Source organism: Megalobrama amblycephala, linkage group LG12 (genome assembly GCF_018812025.1).
Source record: "Megalobrama amblycephala isolate DHTTF-2021 linkage group LG12, ASM1881202v1, whole genome shotgun sequence".
NCBI classification, from domain to species: Eukaryota; Metazoa; Chordata; class Actinopteri; order Cypriniformes; family Xenocyprididae; genus Megalobrama; species Megalobrama amblycephala.
The window spans coordinates 27,326,552-27,343,930 of NC_063055.1; the positions used below are offsets into that span (position 1 = coordinate 27,326,552).

The 17,379-nt window shown below is 44.1% G+C and overlaps 1 pseudogene; it reads left to right on the top strand.

Moving 5' to 3' along the window:
- The first annotated feature begins 595 nt into the window (after nucleotides 1-595).
- On the top strand, nucleotides 596-2,703 carry LOC125280691 (annotated as a pseudogene).
- The last annotated feature ends 14,676 nt before the right edge of the window (nucleotides 2,704-17,379 follow it).

The window sequence follows — 17,379 nt, forward strand, 5'->3', positions numbered from 1 at the left end:
TTCCCTCCTCATCCTGTTATCCTACCCAGCCTAGGCTCGAGCAGGTCGACTGGTAGGCGTCCATAAACCCTGAGCACGCGTCTAGAAGCGCTTTAAGTGGTGCATGGTTGTCAATCCTACTAGCTGAGAAACCAATACTGTCATTGTTATTGTTTTTCTTTCGCCCCGAAGGGAATTTTAATAACAATCACAGTCCTGGTACTTTGAAATCCTTTTCAAAACCCCTGTCTAGAACCATCCTTCTAAAATTAATTTTACAAAACTCATTCTGCAAACAGTGTTAAAGACAAAACTTCATTTTATAGGGAAACTGGAAGCACCCCATTATTGTTCTGCTCTTCGCTAAATGCTATTCTGTTTGTTTTGTGCTTTTCTTTTCTTCTGCTCTTCTATAGCTGTGCTATCTGTGTGTGCTTACTGATTCTTTTCACAGAGACTCCGAGTTAGAAGCACATCCACGAGAGGACCACAGTCGAGAACCAGTCTTACCTGCACATTTACACACTCATTACTCATTCCCATTAACTCACAGTTGACATTGCACACTTACACCTTTGATTTGCCCTGCTTGTTTGTTTTGTTTTGTTTTGTTGTGTTTTGTTTTGTTCTTTTCTTCAAGGTCTGTGTCAGTTTCGGGTTTAGATCTCCCTCGCGGTGCCAAACATGTCTCGCACAACAGACCCTGCTGGACACTGGAAGGATCTGGAGACCTGGCTAAGTGTTGTAACAGACAGCCTCCTACCTAAGGCCGCTGAAACACTAAAGCATCAGACACAGGACCAGCTGGATGACAACATAGCAAGCCTCATGAAACAGGACCCAAGCCAGAGCTACAGTCACAAAGAACTAGCCAAGATCACCGGCTCCTTAAGCCACACACTCATCGCCACCCTCAAACTGAGCGACAGGCAAGCCGCCCATCGCCAGCAGGAGCTGACACATGCACAACGACGCATCGAACAGCTGGAGCTGGAGGCTCAGGAACGACGAGAAGGGCCTGATGAAGTGGAACAAGGCGCCAAAGAGGAGATCAACAGGCTAAAAGAGACCCTAGCAGCTACTACGCAAGAAATGGAACGAGGCAGAGCAGACTACGCTGACCTCTCCGACAAGCTACAATACGCAGAACAGCTACTGGAAAAAGCAAAGGCTGACTTCAGAGACAAGAACAGCCGAATTAAAGCTCTCGAAACTCACCTGAATGAGTCAAGAAATGAGGTCAGCCGCCTAAAACAACAGCTTGACTACATCAAAGAAGAGTCTGACAGTATTAAAGAGGAACTCAAGCATGCATATGAATTGCGCTGTGAGCCGTCAAGAACACGTCGGACACCGACGTCACCTTTGCCAAGCAGGACCGGCTCCCCTGTTCCTGGACTGGCACATGATCAGAAGGGGGCAGTGCCAAAACAGTCACCTGCTCCCTCCGAAGAATCCTACCTCCTCACTAAGCTAAAAGAACGTGCTCCAGCCAGCCACAGATCATCTCATGGCTTGGACCTCAGAGACCTTGACAAGCTTGCTAGAAACATTGGCAAATTCACTCCAAATGTGCCAGGTAGTCCAAATGTTCAGAGTTATCTGCAAGATATTGACTTCCATCTGGAGATGAGACCCAATGTCACTGACAAAGATAGACTTTATTTGCTCAGAGCCACATCCAGCTCTGAAGTGCGCAGCTTCCTGGACCGGCAGCCTGCCCACACAAAGACTGATTACCACCTGCTCCGAGAAGCTCTCATCAGAGAGTTTGCCGACCCTGAGTCAGAACGAGGACTAGTGGCTGCCCTGGAAACAAAACAAGGTCGTCACGAAACTCCTCAAGTCTTCTATAGCCGACTCAGGCTAGCATACTTCGGGTCTCGCAACGAACAGAGCATGGAGGAGGAATTGAACTTCAAAACTCTCTTCCTGAGAAACCTCCATCCTGGGGTGAGCCACCATCTTGGCGTCCTTGCCTGTCCACGCACAATGAGTGCTCAACAGTTAAGAGACTTGGCGCACAAAGCCTACTGTAAACAGAAGATGGCCTTAGAAAAGGGCACCAAAACCACCACAGTTCTTGACTTCAACACACAGAGTCAAGGGCTGGCCCTAGAGGGCACCCAGCGTCAAGACCTTGCCAAGCCGACACCCAAAGAGTGGAATGCATCTTCGTCCAACAGAGAGTGGGACTCCCACACTGGTACTCGACCTAAACAGAGAGACAACCGCTGGGATGGACCACGTGGACGACAACGCTCACCTGGACGTCACTGGGAAAATTCATGGAACCAATCAAGACCTCATGAGAGTCATTGGGAGAAAACCTGGAATCACCCAAGCTCATTTGGAAACACCAGAGGAAAAGGCTCATGGGAATCCAAGGGAAAACGACAAACACACCCTGGAGCAACCAGCCCAAGGAATCGACGGAAAAAACTCACAAAGATTCCAAGCTGACAGAGCTCAAAATGAATCCATACCAGAACAAAAGACTTCACCTTGTTTCGACTCTCAAGAGCTGATGAAAATGATGATGAAAGAGTTCTTCCAACGAAAGGAGGACGACCGGAAGTGGGAAGAGAAAGCGAAACCAGATTCATCCTGACTAGCTGCCGGACGAGATGGCAGCGACCACCTGACTCAACATACCCCAGAGAACAGCACCTCATCTCTCTCTCAGAGAACCACAAGCACCATAACTTCAAACGGACAAGAAGTCCCACCTGAAACATCCTGCAAAACAGTCAGAAACTGATCCAACACCTGATGGGTCAGATCACAGCAGCATCCAACAAACACCTGCTGTTGAAATCACTCCAGTTCCTGAAAGTGCTGTCTTGGTCGTCTGCCACTCCTCGGAAGAAAACGAAATAAATGCTGACATCCTACCTCTCTCATCCCAAACTCCAGTCCCCCAACTCCTGGGTGATCTCATTGAGAAAGGTATCGCAAGAAAGTTTTACCTCTCCATTATCATCGAACAACACATCAAGGTCGAAGCCCTCCTCGACACTGGAGCTGACATCACCCTAATGTCAACAGAACTCCTTGAAGAAGTCCAAAACAGAACAAAGAGGTCTAACGGAACCTTCAAACTTCAAAGGTGTGAGCTGAACCTCCAAGCATATTCCCACACAGGCCTACAACTAAAACATGTGGCCCCAATTCACCTAACAGTGGGACCAATGAACCTTGTTCACCCAGTATACGTCTCACCACTCAACACATATCCTCTCCTCATTGGGAAAGACCTGCTTAACCGCTTTGAACCCTTAATAGACTTCAAACACCTGAAGATGTGGACACAAGTCCGTGAGCCTCTGCCCCTCCAGTCAGTAAACTCCAACGAATTGCAGTGTCAAGTCACAGACACCACCCCCCATCCACTGACTGACGATGCAAGTTCAAAGTCAAGAGCAAGTTCCACTCCAAGCAACAGGAACCAAGACCCATTCCTCTGCTCACTGCAAGCGTCAGACTCAGGTTCCCTCCGAATCATGACTGCCATAAATGTCCAAGACATATCAGTGCCTGATGCAGCATTAGCCCTGTGGGCTGAAAACTCAGCTATCAGCCTGAAGCTCTTCAGAACATTGAAGCAGACAAATCAGAGCATACCACACGTCTCGAAGCATAGCCGCTTCCCTCTCAATCCATGGTCAACAACCATGGCTACCTCCAAGATTGTCTGTGCTGCAGACATACGATGGAACAACAGACTCTTGAGTCACTACTTCCTGGTTGTCCCCAACCTGCCTCATGACATCTACATAGGAGCAGACATCATGGTCCGTCTCAACGCCTGCGTTGACACCGTGAATGACGTCATATGGGCTCCCTTGTCACACCAATTGACATCTTCAGTCAACCTCAAGAATCTTCGATCTGGGCAAACAATACCAGATGCATGCGCCATGATCAACGAGCAAGAAGCCACAATCCCCGCTTACAGCAAGAGTGTCAGTGTCCGCCTCAACATGCGACCTGGCCAGACCCTTAACAGTAAGCTAGGCTTCTTCCAACCTTCCAGGACCTGCCTAAAACTAGGACTGACCTTGGAAGCCACACCTCTCATAGAAGTGTCATCTCGTGCTGTGTATGTGTTGTTCAACAACTGTACGGCCAAAGACATCAATGTGCCAAAAGCCAGTTACCTGGGATGGCTCATCAACCAGGCGTTCCATGACTTTGAACTGACAGTTCCTGTCATCGGCCACATACCAGTTGAACTAATGTCAGATGAATGCCACAACACCGTAACTTTCACAAAGCCCCATGAGACCATCGCCATCACTTCTATTCTGCCGGTGCCTAAAGAAAGTGTCTGCCGATCAGAACTTACAGATGACACTCACCTCGCTGTCTACGCTGTGTCAACACAGACTGCAACAGAGTCACCTGTAGAACTGACCGTCAAGACCCACAGTCCCTCGAATGACTCAGAGGAACCCTATGCTGGGTTCAATGCACAAGTCCAACAAATCCTGAGCGAGGCGGATGCCCTCCACAGTGAAATGGATCGCCAAGGACTTAAAGAAGTTCTGTGCAAATACAAGGACTCCTTCGCAAAGGATTCCCTGGACTGTGGCCTGACTGATATCCACATGGTGCGCATCCCAACTCACCCAAATGCGCCACCGACATTTGTGCGGCAGTACAAGATTCCAATAGCATCATACGAATCAGTGCAAGATATCATTGACTCCATGCTACAAAAGGGGGTCATCCGACCCTGCAACAGCACCTACTCCGCCCCGATATGGCCAGTCCTAAAGCCAAACGGCAAATGGCGGCCCACCATTGACTATCGCAAATTGAACCAGCAAGTTCTCTTATCGCGATGGCCTATGACTCAATTGGACCAAGAGATTCCCAAAATCAAAGGCTCCACGATCCTATCCACACTGGACGTCGCCTCAGGATTTTGGACAATCCCTGTCCACCCTGATGACCAACACAAATTGGCGTTCACCTTTGGCAATCGACAATTCACCTTCACAAGGTGCCCCTTCGGCTATGCCAACTCCCCAGCTGAATTCAACGGATGGAAACAGAACGGATTCAAGACAGCTAACAACAAGCCTGTCAAACATCAGGAACTTTTCCAAGCATGCGATGCCATTGTCACCACACATGACATGATTATCTACTGGAAAAAGGTCCGTGGTCATTCACGCCAACCAGGGCAAGACAAAGATCTCAATGACCAAACCGATGCCCTTGCCAAAGCAGGCGCATCACATGGAGAGCCTTGGAAATTCCCATCCCTCCCACCCAACCCTTCAGTTGCTGCCATAACCCGCCACCAGCACGCCACTGGCGCGCAAACCCCCGCCTCCTCCCATGTTGAACTCTCACCTCAGTTCACTGCGGATGATCTCCTCACCCTCCAAGCGTCGGATCCAACGCTGCAAACCATTGCCGCTCACATTTCCGACCCATTAACTCATCCCATTTCCACCTCCGACCTATCCAATTCCTCTGATCTCCGCCACCTTCACTCAATCAAGCACATGCTGCATCTCAAGGACGGCGTTCTCACATACGTCCCTGAGCCCCTAACTGCGCCAAAGCTTGTAGTTCCTCAGAGCCAAAGGGGGATAATGCTGACACACGCCCACGATGCACCATGCGCTGGACACCATGGCGCCAAGGCCACCTATGAAACGCTCAAACAAGTAGCATATTGGCCTGGCATGCAGCAAGATGTGACGGAATATGTAAAAGGATGCCTGGTGTGTTGCCAGTTCCAACCGGCAAACCCAAACCACAGAGCACCACTACAACGGAAAGGAATGACCTTCCCATGGTCTGACCTCCAAATAGATTGGGTAGGACCCCTGCCACGGTCAACACGGGGTAACAAATACTTCCTCACCGTGGTTTGCGAATTCACAAAGTGGGTAGAGTGTCTCCCAGCTCCCAACGATACAGCAGAAACAACAGCCTGCCTGTTAATGAACCACATCTTCTCAAGATTTGGACTGCCTCTAAGAGTCAACTCTGACCGAGGAACCCACTTCACCGCTGAGGTTATGCAGGATGTATGGAAACTCCTGGGCATACAGGCCAAGCTTCACATAAGCCATCATCCAATTTCCTCAGGGCAGGTCGAACGGGCCAACAAGACAGTGGCAAGCATGTTGAAGAAGTATGTGTCCGCCAACCAAAAGGATTGGGATATCAAGCTCCCTCTGGTACTGATGGCCATCAGGGCCACCCCTCACAGGTCTACCGGAGTAGCCCCATTCGAAATGATGACAGGGCGACAAATGACACTACCGCTACACCTGCTGTACCAACCTGGTGACATGAACCTTGTCACCGCCTACACCACTCACCAGTATCTGGAAGAGTTGCATCAGCACCTGAGAGCGACTTTCGCCTTCGCACAACACAACCTCCAAAGAAGTGCGGAAGGTCGTAAAGCCTACTACGACAAAAGGGCCTCTTACCAAGAACTCAATGTCGGAGACAAAGTGTGGTACTACAGCTTTGCCCAGCCAAGGCAGAAAGCTCCCCATCGCCTGTCAAATTCCTACCTCACTGGACAGGACCACATGAGATTGTGGACAAGCTCTCACCTGTCGCCTACCGAATCAAAATCAGACAAGGCCGCAATGAGCCTGTCCTTCGATGGGTCCATCGGAACCAGATAAAGAGGCACCAAGGTTCCAACCGACAGGAAAAGGGGGAGGTTAAAACCCACTGACACAGACCGACAATCCCATACTCTACACCACACTAATGACTTTGTCATTCTAGGGAAAGTTTTTACTTTTTTTTCTGGTTTTGTTTTACACAACACTTACACATGCTCCTCCACAGCACTGCTAGGAACAACCTCTAGTAGAAAGGAGTCGCTTCACACGTGACACTCACTTTGCTCTAGTAAACTCAGTGTCCTTGTGTCTCTTAGTGTTTTATTTTCTCTCTCTCCTCATGCTTTCTTTTTCCTCTTTCACTATCATTAGTCTTCCTCCTCAGCTTGCCCATTATCGATTCGAATAATATTTACAGGCTCAAAGACGTTGTGAATGTTTGATTTTGGCAAAGGAACACCTATGTCAAAATACACACTCCTGAGGTCGTGGCGTACCATGATAACAACGAACAGTTGTATCTAGCCCCAAACCTAAAATTGTGTACGCTCACTAAAGACATTCATTACCTTTGCCCAAGTAAACCATTCATCCGCGACAATACCGAGGGCATCTGCGGCCTAGAATCAATTAGACCCGACACTAGCTGCCCCGCCGAAGCTACGCCATGGTCCCAAATCGAGGCAACGCAAGCCGAAATCATAGGAAACCGATGGTTAGTCAACACCCCTGCACGTACCGCTACCCTTACCTATGATCAACACGACACTGCCACGTGCATTATCCTGCCTAAACAAACTCTCTGGATTAATGTCCCTAAGGGCTCGATCCTCCATATTGACAATCTTGCAGTGTATCACGACGATGAGTACCAGGCTGAACTCGAAATCTGATCGTACTTCAAACAGCATTCCTTCGTCCTCGATCCAGAATTGGAAGAAAGGATCAGGGAGGAAGGAACGCAACTTATTGATCTGACTCCTGTTGATACAGCCTTAGAAGCTATAGCTCGTCTTCCACCCACCGGCGTGACATTCATTCGGTCTTGGTCTGCTGCTGACACAGCACGTTGCATCTCTACTATTGTAGGATATATTGTGACCTTGACACCGGCCTTCCTCCTGCACAAGCGAGTGAACGGCGTGCAAGAGTCTTTTGATAGATGCACGTCGGGCGTCCCGCGCATCTTCCGATGTGATAAAACCGACCAAGAACCTGAACCTGAATTCGAGAACTCAACCAACCTGATTGAAATTACGCCTCTACCTCCTCGTCGAACCACTGACAATTAGATTAGTCGAAACCACCAATTACAACTGATCTTAAACAGTACGACCCTATGTTAGCTGAAGTGTTCCGAACCCGTTCATTCCAAGATACCCAAGTCCTTCACCAGAATTCAGTCAGTGATGGAGATGTTGTTTGTGTCTTGTGTGTGTCTGTTCTCTCTCTGCCTCTTGTTCCAGTGCCTGCCGACGTTCGCACCAGGAACCTCGCCAAGCAAAAGGGGGACTGTAGGGCATTGCTCGACAGAACTTACCAATGACTTTATCAATGAACAACATGATTGAACAAAGCTTCATTTTGGTCCAAAAGATCCATTTCCTGACAGGAAACGCCTAGCCTTAACTGGAGTGATGACGTGACTTCTTTTAACAAAGGACTCTGTCTAAAGGACTTCTTAGCTCATCAGCAATAAACTAATCAGAACCCATTTGATCACATTAAATCTATTGATTCTCTCACAAAACCCTCTTGTATTATCGGACAGAACAGGAAAATACCCATCAACGGATTTAAAGACGAATCTGTCCTATCAATACCTCCCTTGTGTTGACCGTCCATCGTGACCCGGTCACTCGTGACTCCGGTCAAAGTTTAAACTATGCTTAAGGACTCAATCTTGAATCTCAAAAGGGACAATTGTTGATTACTTAAAGTATTAACTATATACAGAATAATACATGCCATGATGTAATTACTAACATGTCTATTCAATGTATTCAATATGTGGGTTTTCTTCAAATGCATTATTGTAATCATTGTTTTAATTAGGTCAGTCTAGTAATATGTGTGTAAGAAGTGTGTCATGTTTGAGTTCTAAATGCAGAATTTATAATTCTGTGTAATTCTGTGTGAATGAAACATTGAAATTCAGTATCAGGAAAATATTAAGAAACTTTATAAAGTTGTTAATAAAACAGGAGAATGTTCTGCAGATATCACGCGATGTGATCAATAGACAATAGACGAGGCGTGTCTAATCTCCGTAGCAACGTCTCATTGGAGGATCGCTCCCTTAAAAAACTATGCTGTCCGAACAAGCTAATGTCAGAAGCTGGAAGTCAGAAAAAGCCAGAAGTCGGTCAGAAATCGCTCGAAATCGGTCAGAAGCCGGTAGCCGAAACACCGCTACTTTGACCACGGCGGAAAAGTCGCATGGGTCATTGATAACTGATTGACCGGGGCTTATTTTCCATCGAACACCCGACTTCAACCACGAGCTGCGCCGCTGATCATTCGACAGCCGTCACATCCAGACTCCACAACACTTCGTGAAATATCTGACCAAAGTCTCCCAAGAAGAGAGCCGCTCAAGCCAGACGCTCAGCCAGCAGCATCCTTCAAAGCTTCCGCGCAACCCACAGGGCTTTCCCGAGAAGACGTCACCTGAAAGACAGCCAATCCAGAACGGGATTCCGCTGTACACGAGTCACGGAACAACCCGATTACCTCAGCTGTCACAGCAAACGCAGGTACAAGCAAACTTCTCTCTCTCTTGCTGGAAACTGGTGAAACTCCTTTAAACCTAAAGAATCAAGCCAAAGCTCTGCTTTTGTGATTTCCCTCAGGTTATGAGTTAAGTTAGCACTGAACTTGGGACTTTTCATAACTCATCAACTCCGCGAATGTGTGTGCATGTATGTATGTGTGTGTGTGTGTGTGTGTGTGTGTTTAGCCTTAGTTTCCTGTAATCATTAGAAGTAGTCAATAAATCTTGTTTTGATTTTCACATATACGAGTTTCTTGTGCTGTGTATCAAATTACTGTCTTAAACTCAAAGATCAAGTTACCTCTTGCTTATAATATAATAATTACAATAATAACAATAATCATAATAAAATATTGTTACTGTTGGCCGCAGAATAATATTTTATCCAGAATTGGTAAAATACTCTAACCTCAATTTTCGCTGGACGAATAATTGATGAAGTGTTAAATATTAATTCTGAATCATTTACAGTGAATCATTTACAGTTGATTCAATTCTTATTCCCTGTAACAATTAAATTGAGCTAATATAGGCTAAGTCCTTACATTTGTGTGGACTGATTCTGTGGATTTTGACTCTTCCCTGGCTTTACGATGATTTTGGATTTCTCTAATAAATGCTGCACTTGGATCTTATCCTCAAGTCTCTGAGCATCCGTGACACTGAGTAGTAGCATTTTTGTTGAGGTATTGTTTAATTTATAGCATGAACGAGCATGGGTAAACCCAACATAAAAGCCGTAATGAAACAATGCTGTACACTGATAACAGAAATGCCAAGAAATACCAACAGAAATTCACTGGTGTGATTACATAGAATTTTGTTGGTGTTTGTAGGCATTTGTTGGAGAAGTATGAAATAAAATTTAGCTAACTGGCTAGCGAAGCCAAACTGCATTGGTCTTTGTTTATGTCCAGAAACAATATAACTTTATAAAAAAATAAATAAAACATACTTACAGGTTGGGGCCCATAAACAGCAGCGTCTGCTTTTAAAGTGGGAACTGCTTCATCTTTCAGTAATAGCCTTTGTGCAAATCCAGCATTGAACTCGTGTAGATTCTGGAATCTGTCTTACGTAAAATATGCAGCACAGACATCTAAATTAGCATTATAATTGTCAGGAACAGAATTAAACAAATTTTAAACATTGTTCTCGAAGTCCAGCGTCCCTAGGAAGAAGACTTTTATGCATGTGACATGGCCTCGCCCATTTTTTGCATGTTTCCGGGGGAAGTGTTTATGTTAATTGCAGGGTTTATAATGTCACCAACCTGGGAAGAAGCTCGTTGTAGTCCAAACCGGTCTTAGGCATTAAACTGACATAACTTTAAAAGACAATATCTCTGTTTGCATTGAACTTTAAGCACTGTAACTTTGCAGATACTGTTTATGCTCAAGCAGCATAATTACACACTAACTAAAGTTAAAAAAGTGAAATCGCAATGAACCACCCCTTTAAGCAGAGGATGAACCACTGCATGTTTAAAACAAGATGGAACAGAACTTGTCTGTAAGGAACTGTTGATAACATAATATGTGGTGTAACTGAGTTCAACACTTCCTTTAGTAATGTAGTTGGTATAACGTCAAACGAGCAAGTGGTTGATCTTAAACTGTACAATATATTCAACAATTCTGAATGTGAGATAGGATGGAAATGTGAATATTTAGCTGGACTCAAAGGTAAATACCAGACCTTCTTGGATGGATTCATTTCAATCTGATTTAATGCAACTGATTTTGTTTATGAAGAAGCTGCAAAACTTCTCACACAGTTCTGGTCTATGACCAACACCAATCTCAGGGAAGGATTTAATACAGAATTAATGGTAGAATACAAAAGCTTTGGACAGTGGTAATTTTGAGAAATCAAATTTGAAAAATATTTAGACCTTTGCAACGCAACCGCCTCTTGAAATTTGACCAAGGAATTTTGCAATAGCTGATAAGAGACTATAAGTAATTTGTGACCAATCACGGAAAGTAGGGACACAAGTCGGTTCTGGGGCATTTTGAGTTATTCGCAGATTCTGAAAGTGTAGTCTCCAAGCTTTCCAACGATGTGTAACACGTGGAAATATGATAATATTTGGAGAAGTTGTGGCCATTTGAAGGTAGGCACTCAAAAAAGCGAGAAGAGAGAAAATGCCTCTAAAACTTGTGCAGTTCTCACCTGTTCTCACCTGCTGGGAGTGACAATAGGGCTCATTTACATCTCATTTAGATAAGCCATACCCCCTGTAAAGCTCCCCCCTGTAAAGATGCATGGTTGCATAGCAACGACAGACGCAACGGGAAAAATCGGACCGCATACTATTAATAATAAAGGATAATGTGCATTGTAAATGTCAGTAATTTATCTTTCCTGGTTTAGACCTCAGTTAGTGATTAGACCTGGTTTGAGTCAAAGGATTAAAAAAATCCTGTACATTAACTCCCTTGGGTTGGCGGTCACGCCAGAGTGACCACCGCGTTTTTTTTTCTAACCAGTGTGAAAGAGACTCAAAATACTCTGTCAATGTTGCACATACAATTAAGAGCTATACACCATTTTAATCTGTGGAATATCTTCTTTTATTTGTGTACACTCATAGTAAAAACAAAATGTGCTTTTTGCTAAATAAAGAAAACTAACATGATGCGTGATCTCTCGTCTCCCTCTGAACAAAGTCCAATCTGATAGTTCTCAGAAAATGAACTGTAACTTAGTGAATACTAATCACAAAAAAATGAGACTTCTGTATAAAAAAACGTTGAAATGTCAGGTTTTAAATCGTGTAAGTCAAATCGAAAACAAACATTCTGTGTTTATGTAATCTGTATGAAAACAGACATGTCAGAAGTCAGTGATTCAGCTCATTATCCGCTAATGCGGCCACGCCCACGGAGGGAGCGCTATTCAGACGCAAATTCAGTCAATACATGCATTCATCGTCTCAATTGTGTATTTATTTTCTTGAAAAGTGTTTATCTGGATGTTAAAGCCATGGTTAGCGATCTCTAGAAGACATGTCGTTAGTTCCTGGTTCCTGTTCTTCATTATATGAATTTGTGGCCTAAAGGTGTACAGAGCGCCCTCCGGCTGCAAGTATGAATTGAAAACAGTATCCAGCACTCATAGTGATGACAATAAATATTGAATAAATATTACTCATCTGTATAGAAAATTGACATAAACATATGAGAATCAATCAATATTTCTCCAAATGTGCATGCTTTTAAGCTAAAATCCTATATGAAATGCCATAGAGGTAACATAACTGTTCAGACACTTTGCATCACAGAAATACATTATATTTTAAAGAATATAATAGAATACCATTATTTTAAATTGTAATAATATTTCACAGTATTGCTGTTTTTTCTGTATGTTTGATATACACCATATGATGAGATTTGAGACATGATCACAGAGGGTTTTTTCACGGCCTACCTGACTGAAAGAGCTCATTATTATGCAGGTCATTAGAGCTCTTTATGCGATTCTTTTGTCTTCTCAGGTGAGAATCACCCATTATTCATGATGATTCACGCCTCCGCACATACTGTGTTTCTTGACCAAAGATGTTTTAGAAACTTTAAATCTCTCTATTGTTTTATATGAATAAGCAGGCAGCATAATTTTTACATAATTTTGAAGCAAAAACTCTAGTCTACAACCTCCAATACCCAGAAGTCTTGTGAACACAGATTTAATATATATTTTTTGGCCTTATTTCAGTGACTTAAGTTTTTTGTTTTTTCAATAACCATGCATAAACGTTATTCCTTCAAAAACACAAACATGTACATACATGTTCCTCACATATTATTGTAGCCTAGTTTGTGCTGAATACAGTGTAATGACACTTTTTCCATTAATATGTTTATGAACAACTGAAAAAAGCACAAATGTCAGGGCATGTCAAAACTTCTCCAGGGCCCCAAAAATCCTCAGACCCCTGAGGGGTAAACTCTTCATATTTTTACTTTTGACTTAATAACGCACATTTTACGGCTACGGATACTTTATACTTTTACTTAAGTAGGAATTTAATCTGATACATTTACTATTACATTAGTAAATCCTTGTTAAGAATATTAAGTAGCACTTTCTCCACCACAGGCTAAAATTATTAGCATCACATTCAATTCAAGAATGCTAACAGGCAGGTTTACGTGGGCTAAGTCATTCACACCAGTCACTTCAAGCAGTTGAAGCATTATTCATATTAATAGCAGATGCTAACATTATCATCTAAAAGCATGTTATAGTAATTAAATTAAAATGACAATCCTGAGCTAGCTAATAACAATAGACACATGAGAAAATGTGTACGTGTTCTTAGAATGAACACAAAACGACAAACTTTGATGTTTATGGAAACTCACCCCATAAGGAACAGAAAAGTATTCTTGCAGATCTCGTTGCCTCCAATGAAATAAGTCGTTCAGGCACACTGTTACGTGTCGTATGCAATAGAGATGAAGCGTCAATGGAAATCCACAATGATGGGTATTTTAATGACGAAACACAGAGCTGAAGCATATACACACATAAAACAACATTAAGAAGAGACAAGGAGTGAAGGGAGTGAGTCCATATATATAGGGAGTGAAAACGAGGAAGTCCAGGTGAAGGTGATCGGTGATGATGGGGAGATGACGAGGGAAGTGAGTGCAGGTGTGGAGAACAGGAGGATGATGGGAAATGGAGTTCTGGAGACAAGGGATCTGTAACAGTACCTCCCCCTCCCGGTAGGCGCGACCTCGCGCCGTAGATGTAACACCGGGGGTGGGCGTCCTGGAGACCTCACGCCGGTGTAGGGAGAGGGACGGACATGACCGGAGGTCTCCAGGACGGGTCCATGAGTCTTGGTGGCCATGGCGGGTCAGGGGCCGTGGGCGGCCATGGCGGGTTAGGGGCCGTGGGCGGCCATGGAGGGCCAGGTGCCGTGGACGGCCATGGAGGGTCAGGTGCCGTGGACGGCCATGGAGGGTCAGAGGTCGTGGGTGGCCACGGTGCTCCTTGAGGCCCACCCACATGTGTGACGCCCACATGTATCCCACCCACGGGTACTTGGCCCCCCCCAAAAAAAAATACTCGGGGAGGTTAAGGAGGGTCTTCAGGAGTCTGAGGAATGGCGTGGGTTTGTGGGCAGGAGTGGGCTCTTGGCAGGCTAAGGCTGTAGATTCGGCGACGGAGACTGGAGATGCAGGCTCGGCGGCGGAGACCGTAGATGCAGGCTCGGCGGCGGCTGGAGCGGCTGGCTCGGTGGGGGTGGCTGGCGGCCAGGAGTAGGCAGGACCGTTGAAGCGGTATGTGCAGGGTTCTGGGGCGAGGTGAGCTGGCGAGGCTCGATAGGCTGCTGATGGGGCTGGACAAGGACAACTCTGGTTCTCTAGAAGTCTGTCTACTTCAAACTTAGAACCATTTAAAAGGAGAATTTTATTTAGAGAATCGACTAAGGAGAAATTACAGGCTGGTTCGTTATAACGAATTACGTCCTTGTCCAGTCCCATCAGAAACACAGCATTAAGACTGGCGTCAGGCCAGCCCACCAGATAACATACCTCCAAAAACTCCTCCATATACCTCTCCAACGGCCTGCCACTCTGCCACAAATGGCATAGCCTTTCGTCCGCCCGGAGAGATTCGGGGTGCAAGGGAGTCAGGAAAATCCCCATCTTCCTTTGTGGATATCCAGCGGTTTTTGGTCTCTTCTTCTGTTACGTGTCGTATGCAATAGAGATGAAGCGTCAACGGAAATCCACAATGATGGGTATTTTAATGAAGAAACACAGAGCTGAAGCATATACACACATAAAACAACATTAAGAAGAGACAAGGAGTGAAGGGAGTGACATAGATATTACAAGAACAGGTGACTTGAGGACATTACCCTATGTCCCCATTTTTCAAAAGGTTTATAAATCATACAGAATTAGTTTTTTTGAGAAAGTGAAAATGTGCACAGTTTTCTGTGATGGATAGGGTGATAGAAAATATGGTTTGTACGGTTTGTATAAAAACTATTACGCCTATGGAATGTCCCCACAATTCACAAAAACAAACCTGTGTGTGTGTGTGTGTAACTGGGTGTGGGAGTGGAATTATATAAATGAAGGTATATGTAGAGCAGTACAACAGACATAACTATAGTAGATAAAAAAAGGAAAAAAAGATACCAAAAACTGGAGAATGGAGGATGAGGAAGGTGACAATAGCAATAGCAAAATGCAAATAGCAAAATAACAAAAATAATAATGATGATGATGATGATGATGATGATGATGAACTGAATTAATCAGAAATTAGGGGAAAGGTTGAGGAAGATGACAAATCATAATAATAGTATTAGTAATAGTAGTAATAATAACAATATTAACAATAAACTCATTACATCAGGAATGAGGGTGGAGTTAGAGGATCAGGAAGAGGACAAATAATAATAATAGTAGTAGTAATAATAATAACAACGATAATAATAACTAGAATGTACATTTCCTGAAGAAATTGTGAATGGTGCTTGCAATGGCAAAATTCGGCACCGGTTGCTAGGGTGCTGTAATTGGTTGCTAGGGCGTGGCTATGAAGTTGCTGTGTCACTACTTATTGGCTGGCCGAATCAAAAGAGCCCAGCCCCAAGTCTCTATGAATCTTCTGATCCAAAGATATGATCTCACAGATTTTGACCCATTGTTAAGTCTATGGGAGTTTTTTCAGCCGTTTTTTTCGTTGGCTGTGCGAACATCATACACCCGATCGCTTTGAAAAGTCATAGCACACCTCTCCTCAATAAGCTGGTTGTTTTGACACCTCATTTGTGGGTCTACGACAAACGGTGCGGGACGAGTTACACGTAATGTTTAGGTGAATAGTAATTACAATACTAGAATGTGCATTTCCTGAAGAAAATGTGAATGGTGCTTGCAGTGGCAAAATTCGGCACAATTGATTAGCATTATGCTAGCATAATTACCATCCTGCTAGGATGTTTTTAGCAATATGCTAACATGATTAGCATTTTGCTAGCATGATTTTAACAAGATGCTAATCATTTTAACACAATGCTAACAACATGCTAACATGATTAGCATAATGCTAGCATGATGCCTGCATGATTACCATGTTGCTAGCATGATTTTAACAAGATGCTAATCATGTTAGCATAATGCTAACAACATGCTAACATGATTAGCATAATGCTAGCATGTTTTTAACAAGATGCTAATCATGTTAGCATTATGCTAGCAAAATGCTAACATGATTATCATGTTTGCTAGCATGATGCTAGCATGATTATCATGTTTGCTAGCATGTTTTTAACGAGATGCTAACATGATTAGCATGTTTGCTATCATGATGCTAACATGATTAACATGCTACTAGCATCATGCTAACACAATAAGCATGCCACTAGCATGATGCTAACACATTTTTAATAGTTTGTGTCATGTTTAAACCCTAAGCTAATCACTATTAGCATGTAGCTATTCACTGCTAGCATGTGTAGCATGTTGGAAGTCTAGTTTGCTAGCATGAGTCAAAAGAGCCAACCGCCATGTCTCTACGATGTTCTGATGCAGAGATATAGGTGTTGCAAAATGGTTGCTAGGTTACTCTGTTTGGTTGCTAGGGAGTGGCTTGGCAGCTGCCAATGATGATTCTTCAAAGGCTGCTTGACAATATAAACCAACCCCCATGTCTGTACGATGTTCTGATGCAGAGATATAGATCTTGCAAAATGGTTGCTAGCGTACTCTGTTTGGTTGCTAAGGAGTGGCTTGGCAGCTACCAATGATGATACACCAAAGGCTGCTTGCTAGTATGAATGATATAAACCAACCCCCATGCCTGTATGATATTCAGATTTGAAGAAATCCCTCTATGCTTTGGGTTGCTAGGGTGCTGTAAATGGTTGCTAGGGCGTGGCTGTGAAGTGTTTAAGGTGACTCGTGATTGGCCGTTTGCTGCCCCGAGTCAAATGAGCCCACCCTCATGTTTGTATGACACTTCTATCCAAAGATATTCCTT